General features: G+C 33.3%; 1 protein-coding gene and 1 long non-coding RNA gene across 2 annotated transcripts in view; both read right to left on the bottom strand.

Moving 5' to 3' along the window:
- The window catches only part of LOC127709491 (uncharacterized), a 194,807-nt gene extending 179,369 nt beyond the window's left edge, over window positions 1-15,438 (bottom strand). The window contains exon 1 of the long non-coding RNA XR_007985686.1: window positions 14,103-15,438. This is a non-coding gene — a long non-coding RNA (uncharacterized LOC127709491). The remainder of the gene's footprint in view (window positions 1-14,102) is intronic.
- LOC127709469 (protein NDNF-like) overlaps window positions 1-20,047 on the bottom strand; it is a 76,959-nt gene extending 56,912 nt beyond the window's left edge. Inside the window, exon 1 of the mRNA XM_052215056.1 lies at window positions 19,733-20,047. The gene's annotated coding sequence lies outside the window, so the exon portion shown is untranslated. The remainder of the gene's footprint in view (window positions 1-19,732) is intronic.
- Between the last annotated feature and the right edge of the window lie 839 nt (window positions 20,048-20,886).

Genomic DNA, 20,886 nt, shown 5'->3' with positions numbered 1-20,886 from the left:
ATGATGTGTTTAAAGATGTCACTAAAATCTGTTTGACTTGGGAGATTATTTGCTGCCATAATTTTGTTTCGTTTTATTTACTTAATATAATGTTGAATGATTTTGTATACCAATGTATACTAAAATTTTATGTATGGTGAAATTTTTTAATTTAAATTTCTTTGTCTACAGTTCGAGGGACACTGATTACCTAGTGGTTTTCCACGTGGATTGTAGGCGAAGGGTTTTTCCTTTTCAAAGTGTGACTAATGTTGTCCAAGTACAAATAAACAAGTTGTTATTGGTTAATATATTTTCAGCAGAGTTGTGAAGAATCGAGTGGAAATACAATTGTCAATGTTTTTGATTGGGAAATAAAGAGTGAGTTTGATCCAACAACAGTAAAGTAAGAGACAAGCCAGCATAGTTGACACTTGGAGGTGAAGTCCCTTTGCTTACAACAAGCTTTCCACATGCTGAAGATGTGATTCAAATAATTTTCATTTGATATGAGTCCATTGCCTTAACCTTTATATAAAGTTTGTATGTGGTCGAATTCATGAGAAGTTATTAAATTATGAAACTATTTAAAAGAACTGTGTACACGTATCTTGAAATGGTTAGTAGCATTGTAAAAAAAAAGGAATAATATTTAATAAAAGAGTTGATGATATTTTTGCTTTGAGTTTTGGGAATTCTATTTCTTAACAATGCTCAAGGAAAAGCCTTGCTATAGTGGTGTAATTTGAGATTGGCCTGCAAATATGCTGTATTGACAACAGAGTTTTCTATGCCCATAACTTAACATGAACTGGATGCAAAATAATATAAATCACTGGGGATATGGGTATAACCTCATTGGTTGATATCTTTGGCGGAAGTACATGTGATACATCCTCATTCTTTCAATATCCAAGTGGTTGGTTTAAGGGCTATATTTGGTCAGGCAATACATATTGACTGTTTGGGTTGATGAGGTCCTTGATATGTTCCCCTTCTTCCACCCATTAGTACCAAAATGTGGATAGGTTTTCATATTCATATTTTGATATTGGTATTAAATGTATGCATTTTAGGTTGACGAGCAAGAGACGACATTAGAAAAACACGAGAAGTACCATTTGATCAAAATGTTGACGGAACATTCCTTCACTTTAGCGTGTTATGAGATGATTTTCACGGGAAACGTCAATGAGGGCAAGTGGATTTGTATATTTGTGCTCGCTATTTCATTACAATGGTAAAAATAAGATTATAGATCTCAGATGACAATATTGTTGATTATAATGCTTCATTTTTTATCTCCATAGTTATCATGTCAACAACTCAGAGCTATATCCAGTGAGCTCTTGTGCATTGCATTGTGCATAGTAGTCCACATTTTGGTTTCTGAAACGTATAGATATTATCTTGTATTCGGTTATCTCCTCTAGAGCTTTCTATGCCCATAACTTAATGCGCATATGGTGCAGAAAAATTGGTACCGTTTATGCTATTAACATGAACTGGATGCAAAATAATATCAATCACTGAGGATATGGGTAGAATATAAATTTAAAAAAAGATTACGAACTGATACATTTGGGAAGGTGATTTTTTTTTTTACCTTTTACTTTAACGGGGAAAGCATATCATTTGCCAAACATCTTGATCTTAAACTTATTACTCAATTTTGGCGAGGTTCGTGTTGCACAATCGATATTTTCCTGTGTAATTTTTAGGCATTGTTGTTTGTCTTTTCGTCTTTATTTTCTTTTTGGTAATGGTGTGTATTTTTCTGTGTTGTGATGTTGTACTATTGTTTCAGAAAAGGGGGAAGGTTTGGTACCATTGGAGCGTTTGGTCCCGCTGCGGGTGTTTGCACCTGTCCTGGGTCGGGGATCTGATTGCAGTGGTTGTCGTCTGTTTGTGTGGTTCGTGCGTGTTTCTCGTTTCTCGTTTTTGTATGAATTGGACCGTTGGTTTTTCGTTTGAATGGTTTTACACTAGTAATTTTTTGGGGCCCTTTATAGCTTGCTGTTCGGTGTGAGCCAATGCTCCGTGTTGAAGGCCGTACCTTGACCTATAATGGTTTACTTTTATAAATTGTAACTTGGATGGAGAGTTGTCTCATTGGCACTCATACCACATCTTCCTATATCTATTGTCTGTTATACGACTTATAGTTTTTATTTATTCCTTGGTAAACTCTGTCTATTTTTTTTTTACCTTAACGCTGTTGGAACATGGAGTAGACAACGACTATTCCTTGGTTGGCATTAAATGGATATAATATACTTCGGATACAATAATATTAAGATATTTAAAAAAAAAGGGGATGTGGTATGGTTGTCAATGACACAACTGTCTAACAGTTCAAATGACGTGCATTTATCAATTATAGGTCACCGAACGGCTTCCAACAATGAGTGATGACAAAACAATAAACAGATACAACCGACAGTAACCAACGACAACCAAGGAATTACGTGCTCCTGACTTGAGAATGGCACATACGGAACATGTTTGTGAGCGCTCAATTCTCCTCTAACCTGGGACAATGGTGTAACAGCACAAGCATAAGAACAAACTGTAAAAGTCGGTTGGAAATGGCTTGACTCGCCAAATCGGCACGAAGCACTTAAAACCCCAAGTTACATTAAGACAAAAGAGACACGGTACCGATCTAAGAGTACTTGCAGTTACTGAAAGCTAGTTGACAGCCAGTAACAATTATTAAATCAATCAATGTTCTCCCAGACTGAATTATCAATCAGCACACACCCAACGGATGGATAAAAGACGTCATAAAAAGTATGAGAAAACATGACATTGTGCAATGCAAAAATATAAGTACATAATATCGACATGATATAGTTCATAAGTTTTCATAAATGTAAAGCAATACATATTTAGTTACGTTTTAATTTATCAAATAGATATAAGAAGAGGTGGTATAAGTGCCAATGAGACAAATCTCCATCCAAGTCAAAATTTATAAAAGTAAACCATTATAGGTCACAGTACGGTCTTCAACACCGAGCCTTGGCTCACACCGAACAGTAAGCTATAAAGGGCCCCAAAAATTACTAGTGTAAAACCATTCAAACGGGAAAACCAACGGGTTAATCTATATAAAAAAACGAGAAACGAGAAAATCAATGTTAGTACCGATAAAAAAACATATTCAAAGATCTTGCTACGGTATTTAAATTATATTCTTAGTTTAAGATTAAGTGTATTTAAAGGAGCAATAAGTTTACATGGATCGTATTTATATTTACTTGCTCTATAAACTACATTATGCCTTAAGAATTAGAATAAGATATCCTGTTTTTTACAAGAATGCTACAGGTATAGTCAAACTTCTAAAGCAAATCTTTGTATCTATGAAAGAATTAAATTAGTTACGCTAATTTTTTGTTTGTTCTAAAAGTATTTTTATACAAATCAATATGAAGGTCCTTAAAGTGTATCGTTTTTACATATAACTAACCAAAACAAAACACGTTGCTTATCCTTATATTTTACAGTATCTACTGTCTATATCTATAAATTATAGTACCTTCAGCTTCAAAGTTGAAAATCAAAATTAATAATTTACAAAAAATATTAAAAACAATATATGCACGACAAATACATGCTCGACTTTTTTCTCAAATAGGATCTGGTTTCTTTCGGGCATATGTTTTCACACCATTTTTCAGTTGTATTGTTGGTTAAAATTACAAAAGGTTACTTTTTTCTTTTGAAACTACGTTGTTTGATCCCATTCTGAATAACAAATGTTGATTTTACTTAGGCATTTTGAATTCTCACAAAAGTGTTAAAACATGCATGTATGATCATATACTACAGAAACCGTTAGTTTGTGTTTGCCATGCAGCACAAATATTCAAATAACACTTGCACAATTAGTTCACCTCTTGCTATTTATGCGTGCATCAGTACTGTTTCGATCTAAATTTAGCGGTTTTTCAATAAGGGAGATGCATGTTTAACACAACATTAATTAAAGCCGTTAAAACTAGCATCGTGTCCACCTGTTTTGAAATAAACATAACTTTGCTATGTATACATAAAGTGCAAACCTGGTGCAATTTAACAAAACATCTTGAAATTGTAAGAATAAATCTGACAAAATTATTAAATTGTATTGGTACAAAATAATCATTGAATTTTGGTTATTCGAATAGATTACAAAAATGAAGAACTTGTAAACAAGACAACCACTAACGTTCAAAAGGTGATATAAGATTAAGAAGATGTGGTATGGTAGCCAATGAGACAACTCCCCACTAGTGAAAAAATGACATAGAACGTTAGCAACTGTTAAACAAAGTAAAAATGCCTGTGTTTCATCTCAAAAGTGACATGTTTTCATGGTCATAGACTTTAAATACTATTGTGACATTTTTAGTAATGAGTGCGGATTCGCATTGCGGGTAATGCATGTATAGCAAGAGACGTTTCAACTGTTGACGCACCCTGTCTCACTCCGTTTGGAGTTAATGCGATCCCCTCAATATGAAAATAAGGAAATGTGGTATGATTGGCAACGAGACAACTATCCATCAAAGTTCAAATGAAGTGGATGTAAGCAAATATAGGCATCCGAGCGGCCTTCAAGAATGAGAAAAAACCCTCCGTTTGTTTTTTCTTTTTTTATCTCGACTTGTATATTCTAAATGAATTCACGAGATTTGAACATCAGTAAACTTCTGAAACCTCCAATTTAACAATTAAAATCACAATGTTGTACTTTAACATATATATGAACATGTTAATGCTTTGCATAATGTCCATGTTACACGAGAAGGAGATAGGGAGTATATATCAGAGAATAAGCAACCCAGCAACACAATAAAACAAAGAAGCATCGAAAGGTAACAACACAATAAAACAAAGAGGCATCGAAAGGTCTTCTATTGACGTGTACCAAATACCATATGTCAAGTGCCGAATTGCATTTCAGGACAAGAAATAAATCAGCATTATATTTGTAAGTTTTCGAAAAAGGGATAAAAACGTGTAGGAATTTATTTTTTTTTTGCCACCAGAAAATTGGGATTTGTTTACATGTAAGAAATATCATCTCTACTTATGGAGCTATGATTAAAAGTCAAAAGGTTTATTTGAAATACAGCAAGCATGGTACTGTTCAAGACGGAGGCCTCCGATTGGTTCATACTTGGTGTTTTGACACCACTTTCAGCACTATTGGCTATTTCGTGGCGGCAGTAGTAGTTGTACAACTTAGACAAATCGGCAACCGAGGCCCCGGCAGAGGCTTCCGATTTAATCAAACATATCAGATTAAACTACAATTACTTCATATCAAATGTAAACGGTAAAACTATGTAGTGCCGATTGATTTAAAAATTGTATTTATCATGTAAAGGGCAGAGGGTACATCAAATAATAACAATACATGCAATATCACAGCGGGACTACCTCAACTATGTGAAGTGAAAAATATTTAAAAGAAATAATATCCAAAAATGGAAAAATTACTAGTCACAATGACATAAGTGTCAAATACATTGACTTATCTTTTATGACGAGTTAAGATATTTCCTCGTTACATGTAGGTAAACTTATTAAAAGGAATTCAAGAGAAAATAAAAATATGAAATAGTTTTCACGTATAATTTACAACTTGGTGTAACTTTGTGCGATGATAACAAGAGTATTTACTAATAATCTGTGTTAATATAACAAAGTTTTATTGCAGTTATTTGACATAAAAGTATGTTTACCATATAATTTCAAACAAATCACTTAGGGCTGTCGGTAATTTGGTAGACAAAGAATCCTTCCAGGGGGTCATCCTATAAGCCAGGTAAGTCCCATCTTCATTCGGACATGCTGTGTTGCTCTGTGTATGTCGAGTTAAACTACTTAAAAGTAGGAAGCCTATGTAATAACTTGTGTATTTTTGGATTAGGACCGAGCGTTGAACTACCCGGCATAGGTGATTTATTACAAAACTAGACATTCGCTAAAGAAGTCAGTGAAATCAACAATTGTTAAAATAAGAGATACGTAGAGTTCACAGTTCTCGAGTACAAATTGTTTGTAAATCCTTCCTATGGGGTAGCTATATTAGACTTTGGCGAACTTCAATCAGGCGAAAGTTTTGTTGTACCTTCCTACACGGGATTAAATAAGACATTCTTGAAATTTTGGAAGATTTATTGGGTTTTAACTTTTAAAAGTTTTATTGAAATTTAATTGAAAATTGACGCAATTTCCCCCAAATCATCTTTGTCATTCCATTAATGCAAAATGTTATCAGAGCTTCTAAAATCATATTTATATTTGAAAAGGATATTAAAGTCACACTTCAAACTTCTATCTATGTTTTAAGTTAATCTTGTTTTGATATTACGTTCCTGACTTTTATTTCAAATTATTTATTTTCATTACTCCTTTTTATTATCATTGTCGACATATTGTAGATAGCATATATTCCCATCTTGAAATAAAAGGGTTAATGTGCAAGCATTGCTTGGCAGCAATTGTATTAACTGAAATAAAACCTATTATACATATAACAGTGCACATGTTTTTGAAACTATTTTCATTACAGGAATACACTCGAGACAAGGAGTTTGAAAATCCACATACAAGGGAAAATGAAATAAAAAAGGATTGAATAAAACAGTCAATATCGACTAAGTAGATATAGGAAGATGTGGTATGAGTGCCAATGAGACAACTCTCCATCCAAGTCACAATTTGTAAAAGTAAATCATTACAGGTCAAAGTACGGCCTTCAACACGGAGCCTTGGCTCACACCGCAAGCTATAAAGGGCCCCAAAAATGACTAGTGTAAAACCATTCAAACAGGAAAACCAACGGTCTAATCTATATAAAAAAAGAGAAACGAGAAACACTTATGAACCACATCAACAAACGACCACTGAACATCAGATTCCTGACTTAGGACAGGTGCAAACAAATGCAGCGGGTTTAAAGGTCGACTTTACCTTATTGCATTTATAATACATAGTGCAGAATCTGGTGGATGGCAGTGACGAGGTGCTATGGTCCACTAGCAACGGCACCTAACAAATTAAGGCTGTATATGCTAGATTTATTAATTGTTGCTGTTTGCTAAACGTCCAGTGGCAAATATTTTATTAATCTTCAGGACTGAATAAAATTAATGAGCAAGTCCACAAGTAAGTGTTTGTAAGTGTGTCGTCCACGATGAAGGTAGAGAAATGTGGACTGCTACCGGAAAACGATGATACTTAATAGAGCGAGATATATGCCTTGCAACAAGTCACCTATAAGAACCCCTTGTAGAGCAGCTATTACTAGAGGATTGGGAAGTTCTGGTAACTATATTTATAAACCCCCTGAATCTCGAATTTGCACTAAGGTATTATGGTAAATTTAATGAAAATTTATTTAGTTCAGTTACATTGTAAGGCATCTTGGCTAAGAATGTGATTATTATCGGAAGTGGCTGTGTATTTATACATCCAACAAAACCAATCTGATGATTCTGCAGTAAGTTGACCGTTTTTCTATAACCCAATTTGGGATTCAAAGTTCTAGTTTAAAAAGAAAGAAAATACTTGTGAACATTTAACATATCCTCTTGATATATGCTGATCGTTGTGGACTATTTTAAATGAGTCTTTTGTTTCACTCCATGGTCGGGTTGTTTTTTTCAAACAGCACTGAAATGATTCCAAAAATCACTAGTATTTCGGTATCGTCATGGCAACAAATAAGGTTTTACATGCATGTGTAAACCCGTGTCATGACGTCACACGTACAAATTCCTTCTCATTTGACAACAGTTCTGTAAGTGTTGAAGTTGATGATTTGTGCATAAGTTTAGTGCCTTTTGGAATTGTAAGCAATGCATGTTAGTTTTAAAGAGTTTTTTTTTAACATATTCACACTCGGCCTTTTACTAGTCGGTCACGCAAGTTTATGCACCAATGAACCATTACAACTATAACAGCCAAATATTGCTAAGAAAAACCATGGAATAAGCCGAACATAAAAATCGAAAAACTTTTATGAAATGAAACCTCTTAAAATGAATTCGTTTATTTTCAGCATTTGTTATTAGTTTCGGGTCGAACTGTCACGGGTTGGAAAGTGAGGATAAGGCATTAAAAACATTTTAAGTAAACCAAACTTTTTTGTATCAAGTCTTACTGAAACTATTTGATAATAGTCAAACTTAAAGACAGAGAATAGACAACAAAATTACCGTTACTGGAACATGTTTTGCAGAGAAACATACTTTGCTTTACATTAGGAACCCCTTAAAGAGACTTTTGCAAAGTGTTCTCTAAAATGTAGACTCGCTTGTCTACAACTCGTTCATGCTTGTCATTCTTTAGATTCAAACTGGGAAATGTGGGGTATGTGGAACAGCTGACATTTGTTATCTTTCTTCACATTGATAGAATAGCAAGAAATAAATGAAGCATTGTGTTATCTTTTTCGCAATGGTGTGTTCGTAAAGAATTTTGTGGCTTTTAATTTTGTTTAATGCGACCACAAGAGTGACTGGGATATACAAATGTATGTTAACTCAAACTTTACCCATCCAACATAAAGACGCATGCTGAGGGGGTAGTTCATTTGGCTGTGCAGGATATATTAGTATTCAGTTACTGCTGATAGTGTTATAGGCTCTGCAAGTGGAGAATCAATCCACTGTCTCCTGCTGGTACAGTGTTATAGGCTCTGCAAGTTGAGAATCAATTCACCAATGCTTTGAGGGGTTTGAAGGTGACCTATTGCCAGGCAAATTTTCTGTCCCTTACTAACATAGGCTTCTTCTCCGGTGACTTTCCGGATTCCCTTTCCCCAAAGTCGGTCGCACTTCTTTGAAGACCCTACTTTGTTATTCGTTTGATCTCGTTCTGAATATGCATTACATATTTACCACTTGATGTCAAACAAACAAACAGTAATTAATATTCTTTTGAATGTTAATGGCTCTCCCTCGACTCGACTTAAATCATTTTTTTTAAACTTAAATTCTATTTAATTTGTTGCATATTAAGGAAACTAGGTCACACTTACCTAACATAGTGTGTTGTAGTGTCGTCTGCTGTATGTTTGATATCATATATTTCCATAAGTAGAAAGACTACTAACAATTCACAATTAATATGAACTGTAAGCTTTTAGGAATATGTTAAAACGCACATATTAAACTTTCCCACAAATTTTCACAGAATTTAAAGGTATTATGTATGGACTTTTAACCATATATGTGATTGTTTTCGTATTTTACTACTCCTTTATGCCGCCAAATTTTTAAAACTCTTGAAATTTTTAAACGCCTTCAATCACGATATGTTTGTCTTAAGGGTAATTACGAAGTGATTATTTACAGAAAGTGTATAAATATAAAATGCAAGTTGCAAAACAAATGTTACCAGGCGTCATCTTTTAGATAAATCGGTAGAGATAATTTGATATCAAAGTGTTCTGTGCAAGCTTTAGGCAATATGTGATGAAAATTAATGAAGCCGAAAATTTTGAATTGTCATTCATGTTTTGATTGCACACGATAATAATAAAAATATAAGGAACAGTTAATATTTTAACATTCTTTTCTCATCTTGTACACTCATATAAATAAATAGATGGTTTACCAATATGAACCTACATCTGGTCAACACAAAATTGATACACAAACATGTGCACCGGAAGACACCATTTACACGTGACATAACACCTTCATTGAAATAATTTTAAATGAGAAGGCGGACGGTAAGACTGGTAGGGTCAGAGGGTTGAGGAAATTCGGAGGCAAATAACAACGAGATTAGCGAACCGAATATTACAGTTACTAATCATCCTGTGAGACATGCATATGCACGGAATAACTCTAGAAAGGTCAGAGGTCAAATAAATCATGTTAACAAGGATTGAAATGAGTATCATTGAACACCCCTCTAAAATAAGACTAATTTATTGCGTACAGGAAACTCACATGAACATTGATTTATACACATTGAACTAGATTTAATTCATACATTGAATTTTAATATAAATTCGACATACTGTCTATACATTTTGTACTTTGTTACGGGTTCAAAGTTAAGTTGTTCAAAGTTCGATGTTGTTCGATTTTGCTTTTGTGTCTCATTTTCCGGAGGAGTTGGACTTTGATGGTTAGAGTGGTCCGTTGTGCTGTTCAGTGTATTTGATGATTCCTGTTATCCCTTGTATTATTTCAATAAAAAAATGTCTCTCTCCATATTATCAGAATAGGGTCCAGTTTAAGAATTTGACATCATAGTATAAAATTATCAAAATCCGGAATTAGGCAAAGTACTATAATATTGTTACATAAAAAAGATGAGAAGGGTAAATCGTTTTTGGCATTTTGACTTCATTGACTATTATGTAATCATGTCACAGATGACCATTTGTCAACGTTTACTAAGTATGATATATCATCGAAATTTATATATATGTTGCGAGGAACGCAACGGATGATCTTAATGGAGCAGGTCTTATTACCCTTCCGGAGCTTCTAACATCAACCTTTACTTTCCTGTGTTATAGGAATAAAAGAAGAAGATGGACTATTTTGTCTTTTTTTGGGGTCAATGTGATTTTTTTTTTTATGTTTTTCATGTCATAAAGTGTTTTGGTTCTTGGTGTCTTTGATTTTTTCGTAAAACAAAATTTTTTGATCTTAATAAATGATCAAAACTTTATGGTTAATTGTATAGATGTTACCGAAATACGATTCTTATCCAGCATACAACTCTGAAGAATATCACAACGAATTACATAACCCAAATAATTCAGTCATATATTCCGCTGCTCTACGATGGCTGCATTAATTATGCCTCGTGTGGGAAAAAATCGGACACGGATAGGGAGTGAATTATTCGAGTTACAAGTTGCATTGAAATAAAGATTGACTTATGTATTGATATGAAAAATTAAAAATACAACAGCAAATATTTTAGTCATACTATTCTAATTCATCAATTTAGCGACAGTGCAATGATTGAACATAAAAATGAAGATAAATGTATAAATTTGATACTAAATTGAATACCTCCCACGTGTATTTTACAAATCAATTTTCATGACTGTTTTACGTTTAAGAACAGATTTACATATATATTTTTATTTGAGCTGAATTCAATCTGCCAGCACTCGTACTCATTCATAAGTTCAAATTTTATTCATTATACTAATTTTGTAATTTCTGATATAAATTGCTGCAATAAATTATTTTTTTTAGAACTGATTCATAAGAATGAGTGCATATTTAATACAAGTTGAACTCCTACTGTCTGCAAGAATTTAATTGTCTTAAAATAAAATCAAATATATCATGGACCATATGTTCTTGAAGGGCGAAATAGTCGAGTTCTGTAGTAAAGAAATAAAAAGAACAGTAAATGGAGCATGAAGAATTGAGCAATCAAGTTGTAAACTGAAATTAGAAATTAGCACTTAAAATGTGCGTTAGATAATTAAAAAAAAAACGTTTACCTTTTATTTTATATTTGACCACTGTCCTATTTTGTTTCCCCACGCACATTCGTTTGTTCTTCATAGGTTATATACATAATTTTCCTATCTTCAACCAAGTCTCATCCGAAAGAGTTTTGAATTATTTTGTTTCACTGACAGGGTCAAATACAGGAAAGTGGTGAACTTACTAGTCTAACACTTAAATATTAACGAGGCTAAATAGTATACTTATTTTTTTCAATGAAATATCAAACTGAATTTAGCGCTACACACTGCTGCTGAAACCAATTTTACAGATATCAAATTGGAATTAAGCGCTGCTATACATTGCTGCTGAAACCAATTTTGCAGATATCCAACTGGAATTTAGCGCTATACATTGCTGGTGAAACAAATTTTGCAGATATCAAACTGAAATTTAGCGCCACACGCTGCTGCTGAAACAAATTCAGCAGATAGCAAACTGAAATTTAGCGCTACACATTGCTGCTGAGACATATTCTGATACACTATTTTAAATTGTAAATGTTTTGTTAAATATTGCGAACAATATGACAGCCAGCTGAATCAAATTTATTTAATTTGTGTCTGAAAAAAACATAACTATAAAAATTGCAGTTTTGGGCCATCTTTTGGCTTATGGCTTGCTCAATTTTTAATGTTCAGAAATACGCCAATACGGCAAAATACACACATGATGCTGTGAATTTTTGTTCAGATTGAAAACAGTTTGTGTAAAATAAAATCATGTGTGATAGACCGAAAGCAACAAAATGTAGTGTTCAAAATGCAAATCAGAAAATTTGAAAGTGCTGATTCCATGACAAATGTTGCAGCATTTTCCAAGTAATGAACTGTTACAGTTTAAGGCCTTTTCTCAAAGTTGAAATACAAGACGGTTGTCAAAAGAAAAAAAACCTTTAAAAGTAAAAAAAAAAAAATTGTCACCCCAAACGGTATAATATAAATCGAAAACTATAGACAAAAGGGACCCAAAGTGAAGAAACTATCAATCATTTACAGGCGAGACTGCAGCTGCATTCTTAGCTAAGAGACATTACTGCTGTTTAGGAGCTTTCTGTTGAGCATCGAAAACGTAAATAATTCCTCTTTATTCCGAAGTATCCTCAATTGAGGCTACTATTTATTTTACCTTGAATTTATTTATACAAGTGATTGACAGATGGAACATCTAATAGACTCTATATAAGATCATGCTCACGTTGAATTTTGATATATGTGTACATAGTACATACATATCATTTTTCCTTTATCATTCCGTTGTATAATCAGGGTTATTTGGAATGTTTGTTTTAATTTGATAAGCACTTTAAATCAAGATTAAAATAACCACTGTTTAATGTTTTTATTAGGGATAACCGAGTTGTCGAGTCATGATTAATTGTATTCTATCACACGCTTATATAAAGTTCATATTATATAATACCCAAATAAAAATACCTTTAAGATAGTTTTCAACACTTTAGGGCCTAGGTATGTTCTTTTGAAAATACATACAAGAAAGATTCAAATCTTTATATTTTACGATACACAGAATTGATGGAATATGTACTTTAACAAATCATAAATGCTTGTCATAACTGTATTTACCTCCAAACTGAAGACCAATGGGGAGGGTTCACGAGTGCATAGAAGTCGGTACATGGGTTTTAAGGTGAACAACTGGTTTTACCCGTTGGAAACTCTATTACAACTTTCAGCTAACTTCCGAATGTACATGTTGAATGTTTTAGATAAAGGTGAAATATTGCCGATCTTACAACAATACGTTTTGACTTAAGGTTTTAAACCATATTTCTTTACTAAACGGGAGCGAAGAAAGTTTGAATATCTTAACAATTTGTTTTCTAGTAAGATCGACATTTATATTTGAAACGACGAAAAGAAGCTGGAGTGGTCATTTACTGTTAATTGAAACCAACCTCAACCAAATACCTCCATGAATTAAAAAGTATGTCGGAAAAGCAGTTTGTGACTTCATAAGAATCAAGAAGATACCAAAGGACAATCAAAACAATAAGTCGAAGTACAGGCAACACCACTGTTAAAAGAGACCAAAAAAACTCAAAAGTATCCCCCCCCCCCCAAAAAAAAAACAAAACTAAACCAAAAACCAAAAACGAACAACTCGTCACACGTTATTAACTAAAGGCTCTAAAGAGCCTGTGTCGCTCACCTTGGTATATGTGCATATTAAACAAAGGACAAAGATGGATTCATGACAAAATTGTGTTTTGGTGATGGTGATGTGTTTGTAGATCTTACTTTACTGAACATTCTTGCTGCTTACAATTATCTCTATCTATAATGAACTTGGCCCAGTAGTTACAGTGGAAAATATTTTGTAAAAATTTACAAAAATTTACAAAATTTATGAAAAAATTGTACAAAAAAGACTATAAAGGGCAATAACTCCTTAAGGGGTCAATTGACAATTTTGGTCATGTTGACTTATTTGTAGATCTTACTTTGCTGTACATAATTGCTGTTTACAGTTTATCTCTATCTATAATAATATTCAAGATAATAACCAAAACCTGCAAAATTTTCTTAAAATTACCAATTCAGGGGCAGCAACCCAACAACGTGTTGCCTGATTGGTCTGAAAATTTCAGGGCAGATAGATCTTGACCTGATAATCAGTTTTACCCCATGTCAGATTTACTCTAAATGCTTTGGTTTCAGAGATATAAACCAAAATCTACATTTTACCCCTATGTTCTATTTTTAGCCATGTCGGCCATCTTGGTTCGCGGGCGGGGTCATCGGACACATTTTTAAACTATATACCCTAATGATGATTGTGGACAAGTTTGGTTAAATTTGTCTTAGTAGTTTCAGAGGAGAAGATTTTTGTAAAAGATTACAAAAATTTACGAAAAATGGTTAAAAATTGACTATAAAGGGCAATAACTACTTAAGGGGTCAACTGACCATTTTGGTCAAGTTGACTTAATTGTAGATCTTACTTTGCTGAACATTATTGCTGTTTACAGTTTATCTCTATCTATAATAATATTCAAGATAATAACCAAAAACGACAAAATTTCATTAAAATTACCAATTCAGGGGCAGCAACCAAACAACGATTTGCCTGATTGGTCTGAAAATTTCAGGGCAGATAAATCTTGACCTGATAAACAATTTTACCCCATATCAGATTTGCTCTAAATGCTTTGGTTTCAGAGATATGAGCCAAAAACTGCATTTTACCCTATGTACTATTTTTTAGCCATGTCGGCCATCTTGGTTCGCGGGCGGGGTCATCGGACACATTTTTTAAACTATATACCCTAATGATGATTGTGGACAAGTTTGGTTAAATTTGTCTTAGTAGTTTCAGAGGAGAAGATTTTGGTAAAAGATTACAAAAATTTACGAAAAATGGTTAAAAATTGATTATAAAGGGCAATAACTCCTTAAGAGGTCAACTGACCATTTTGGTCAAGTTGACTTAATTGTAGATCTTACTCTGCTGAACATTATTGCTGTTTACAGTTTATCTCTATCTATAATAATATTCAAGATAATAACCAAAAACGGCAAAATTTCCTTAAAATTACCAATTCAGGGGCAGCAACCCAACAACGGGTTGTCATATTCATCTGAAAATTTCAGGGCAGAGAGATCTTGACCTGATAAACAATTTTACTTTGTCAGATTTGCTCTAAATGCTTTGGTTTCAGAGATATAAGCCAAAATCTACATTTTACCCCTATGTTCTATTTTTAGCCATTTCGGCCATCTTGGTTGGTTGACCGGATCACCGGACACATTTTTAAAACTATATACCCCAATGATGATTGTGACCAAGTTTGGTTAAATTTGACCCAGTAGTTTCAGAGGAGAAGATTTTTGTAAAAGTTAACAGACGACGCCGGACGACGACGACGACGACGACGACGACGGACGACGGACGCAAAGTGATGAGAAAAGCTCACTTGGCCCTTCGGGCCAGATGAGCTAAAAATTAAAAGTTAATTAATTAAAGTAACAATTAATCATGTGAACTCAATGGTCCGGAAAGGTAATAATTTTCGATTCCACTAGAGGCAACCAACGTATTGCTCATGGCAAGTTAAATATCGTATTTCTCTTACATAATGATATGTTATTTGCATATCATTTCATAATTGTGATGTTGATTCTCATTATTCAATGTTATATGAACCGTTAACAAAGATTTATATAAAAAAAACAAGTTTGAATATAATTGCTTTGCTTTCATCGTATGCAAATTAGAAATAAATTTTGTTAATCACTGGGAGAGTGAAAAAATGCAACTGTTTCGTGGGAAAAACTAGTTGTACACGGAAACCTGTAAATTGTGTGTTCTCTTTACCGCAATACAAAAAACTACTCTTTAAAAATGACGTGCGATCGAAACGCTTTTCCGGTTTTATTATAAAGCTCCTAAACTTTTCTACAAATAAATACATCCATGGCTCTCAAAATATTTTGGTTTTCATCAGAAACGCTCTTGATGAAAACCATTTTTTTTTTAAATCCATGGATGTATTTATTTGTAGACAAGTTAGAATCTGTAAGAAAAAAAAAAACGGACATAAAAAGAATACCCATTGGCAAGTTCATCTAAACCAACTTTGCTGTGAAGGTATTGGAACGTTGGTTTCTTTAAAAAAAAATCATAATTTGTCAACAGGGATTTCTAAAACAGTGTTATAAATCATTTAATAACCCGAAGCAGTGACGACTTAGCTGATGATAGCCTCATGAACTAATAGTTCACCAGCAGTGTTATCGACCAAGTGCAAGTAAATGATTTGATTTTGATTTTGATTTTTGGTGTTTTAACGCCACTTTGAAGCACCGCTTTTGGCCTATTTCGTGGCGGCCAGTTTTTATTGGTGGAGGAATCCGGAGTTTCCGGAGAAAACCACCGACCTTCGATAGGAAAACTGACAATCCTAGTCAATTAAGATTGGAGTCGAGTGCACCACTAAGCCACCGAGGCCCCTCAAGTAAATGAAAATAACACTTTATAAATTTCGTACGTTCGAAACTTCTCTGGATTAACCTTCATCAGGAACACTGAACCAGATTTTTTTAATGTGAGAGATGTATAAATGTGTAGAATCGTTAAGGGCCTCATGATAAATATGGACCTAAAAAGAATAGCTAGCTTCATCTAAGGCTAACTTTGACTAAGTGAGTGGGTGCAAATGTAGATATGACTTCGACATCAATGTATACTTAATAACGATTGACAACTGACATGTATTTATTGTAAACACACAACTGTATCGGTAACTTTAGAACATACCATTTCACTCTTTTCATATTTATGCTTTTAAAAACTAAACGAAATCGTATAAATTTATTTTTTATTATGAAATAAAATCTGAAAGGTGAGTAAAAAGATCAGCTATGCACATAGTTTAAATTTTTCTTCGTGATTCGGATTGCAGTTAAATTTATTGTATATGTGCTGAAGGATTACTTTTCTTTAAAGGAAAATCTTATTCAAAGCAAATGAAACTTGACCTTTCATCATTTCTCTTATACTAAATTGAAAGTCTATTTTAAGTCAATATGGTAAAATATTCGAACTCCACCCATTCCCACACAATGTTAGACGGAATGGTACGCAGACACTGTTTTAAGTACTAGTCTTTTATTTTTTTTATATTTTTTTTTGGTATCAAATTACTTGTGAAGTAATCGTACGATATTTATTTACTGACTTTACATGAAAAAAAGCAAATTATACAGTTGGGCTGACAACGGATAAGTTAAAATGAGAAACAGACCATATCGTTTCATTTCCATGATTTAATCAGGAATCATGGGACTTGGGTAATGTATTATTAGAAATACACTATCGTATCCAGTAAATAGATAAAAGGAGATGGATGCAGTTGGATAGGGATCCTAAAAAAAATTGGCGAATACCACCTGAAAGACCTTCATATCTAAATTAGGCTACATAACGCACATTTTGTCAAAGTTTAGATTGCCAATGATAATACTTTTATTCATTGCTTTTTAGACAAATACCTTCAGCTGTTTGATATACTAGTAACATAAAAAAGTAAAATTACAAAAGTACCGAACTCCAAGGAAAATTCAAAACGGAAAGTCCCTTATCAAATGGCAAAATTAAAAGCTATATGGTAAACTTAAAATTATGACTAAGAATTACCAAGTGTGGAGCATTTTAGAAGACGTTACTAATATCTATCTATATAAGTGAAAAGGCCGAGATTGATTCCAACAAATGCATCAGGCAATATTCACGTGACAGCTTTGTGTAATACGAGAAGGAATTATAGTTGGTTGCTAAATTCTACGTCACATGGTCTCTGGTGGAGAATTGTCTCATTGGCAATCATACCGCATCTTCTTATTTTTTGGCGCTTTAAAAAGAAGGCTTATAATCATGACCAGTCAATTTATACTACTATTATTTCAGGCAATCTTTCATAGTTTTGATAAGAGTCAATTACCAATCCGCTATTGCGTGATGTCTTATCACTTGATATAACTTATCAAAGTGTTTTAAAGGAGTAACACGACGAGTGTCACATGTGGAGCAGGAACTACTTAACCTTTCAGACCACCTGAGGTCACCTCAGGTTTTTAGTGAGATTCGTGTTGCTCAGTTTTTAGTCTTCCATCTTCTGTTTTGTTTACTGTTGTTTGTTCTTTGGTTGTTTTTCCCAATGGTATTGTCAGTTTATCATGACTTTTGAGATTGAATATTCCTTGGTATCTTCCGCCTCTCTTTTTTGTGCTTTTTCGCTGTCTGAATACAGACTCATATATAGATTTTTATATAGATTAGATCGTTGGTTCTCCTGTTTGAATTGTTTTACACTAGTCATTTTGGGGCCCTTTATAGCTTGCTGTTCGGTGTGAGCCAAGGCTCCGTATTGAAGGCCGTACTTTGACTTATAATTGTTCACTTTTTACACATTGTGACTTGGATGGATACTTGTCTCATTGGCACTCATACCACATCTTCTTATTTATATCATCATGTTTCTACAGTACTGTCTTAAAGTTGATATTAAACATATAATGTCCCATGACGATCGAGCGTTTCATGTGTTGTTATACAGTCTGCAATTTTATACTGAAATTGTTGATTGGGTACTAGTATACTTTTTTTAAAGGCAAATGTGTATTTCGAAGGAAAGAGAGATGTACCTTAGTCGACAAACACCCTAATGGTGTATTATTCTTCTAAATAAACCGGGATTAGGAGTTGCTATCCATTATCCCTATTGTTACTAGTAAGTCTTCAGCGATGAGATACATAAGATACACCAAAATGAAAGATAAAGTTCACACACTTATAATTGGTACCGCTTGCGATTTGGTTAACCCTTAACTACGGTAAAAAATGGTATGAATGTTTAAGATACAATATTTTTACTGTAAATTTTGGTTACTTATTGTAAGCTTGCATCAATTAAGGTCGGAGTCAAAGCTTATCTATTCTGTTTGGCGCATTTGGTTATGATGCTCACACACGGTCTAAATATTTGGCTGTTAAAATTTCTAGTATATGTGATAAAGATTATTTCGGAAAAGCCTACCGTCAGTATCTTTGGTTTCTTTTTAAATAATATGTAGAAAAAATGAAAGTCAAGGGAGGACACTTACAAAATTGATTCGCAATGGAAACAACGCATCGAATATATTCGATCCTTTCATATGTTTGGTTTGAGGGTTCTTGGTGAAGGTAACGCTATTGATATAAAAACAAGGAGATGTGGTATGATTGCCAATGAGACACCTATCCACCAAAGTTCAAATGAAGTTGATGTAAGCAATTATAGGCAACCGTACGACCTTCAACAAAGAGAAAAACCCATACCGTATTGTCGGCTATACAAGGCCCCGACATGAAAAATATGGAACAATTCAATTGAGAAAACTAACAGCTTAATTTATAACAAACCAATTTACGAAAAACAAATATGACAGACATGAACCAACGACAACCACTGAACTACAGGCTCCTGACTTAGGACAAGCACATATATAATGTGGCGGGGTTAAACATGTTTGTGAGCGCTCAACCCTCCCCCTAACCTGACGCTATTTTCATTTTCATTACCTTATTTAAACTGATAATTTATCATAAATTGTATCATTTATCAATTATTCATCAAAGTAATTTAAACCTGTAATTCAAAGGGATTTCCTGAATAATACATATAATTCACAATTAGCAACACTTAAGGATGAACTTTTGACAAAAATATGCAATATATAATGGTTTGTCTTACTTACCGTACTAAGTCTTCCTAACAGTCATTGCTTTGTTTCAATCAATTATCAATGATCACTCAAAGTTCCAGTGTCAATATCTTAGACCTATAAGCCATTCCACTTGTAACACAATCATGAATCCCAAGTATATTCCTCTTAAACCGATAAACTGGCACGATTTTTTTTTATCGTAAAAAATTCAAAACATTCTAAATACATTGATTATGTAACTGAGTTCAAAAACCATAGTACTAATGCAAATATTAAAAAGAACACCTTTAAGGATTCTCCAAATTCCATCTATAACTTTGTAAATAGCTGAACATTTTAATATACGGCTATGAATATGGTCTTCCACTTAAGAAATACCGTATACTAAATGATTTTTTTTTACAAGATATAAATAACGGATAGTAATATGAATATTTATAAATATATGATTTCACAGACCAAATACTCTTCAAAATAAAAGCATATTCGAGCCGTTTACGTTGCTTATAATCGATAGATAAATATTATAACAACTTGATGTTTAAAGTCTAGATACATTTTACAATTTTACAATAGAAAAGTAAATAACACAACATTGTGATATAGCTAATGCGACATGATCCGCCTGCAAGTTCATATATACATATATGTTTGGATTTCGGATTTAAAACTAGACAACAAAAGTAGAGCATTAATATCAAAATTTACTCTTAGCAACTTAATGTCCGGGATTTGCAGAATTTCATTTTTTTATGTTTTTGATATTCGATTCATTAGGGAAAATAATGAATGTACAAATTATTGCAATTCATTTTAATTTGTGTGTGTACAACATTTTTTTAAACAAATTTTTGGTCTACTAAATATTTTTTCTACTATCAGTTGCAATGGTAAAACATAAAGTTGAGAATGGAAATGGGGAATGTGTCAAAGAGACAACAACCCGACCATGAATATATTTACGCTATTGTCCGCATGTTTATATTTCAGATGTCAGTAAAAATATATTGTAGACCAATATAGAGGTCCTTACTTTCTTTTGATATAAAAAATAGTGATTCCCTATGGTGCGAAGATAAACTCCACCCATGCTAGGAGGGACGTTCATTTGCCAGAGCGAGGTGTTAACTAGAAATACATAGCAACGTCTAGTCGGAAGGGGGCGTTAAATCCAATGCCTCGTA

This window comes from Mytilus californianus, unplaced genomic scaffold, assembly GCF_021869535.1.
Source record: "Mytilus californianus isolate M0D057914Y unplaced genomic scaffold, xbMytCali1.0.p SCAF_7, whole genome shotgun sequence".
NCBI lineage: Eukaryota > Metazoa > Mollusca > Bivalvia > Mytilida > Mytilidae > Mytilus > Mytilus californianus.
Note: the sequence above shows the minus strand (reverse complement) of the source record. Positions and strands in the feature narration are given on the sequence as shown.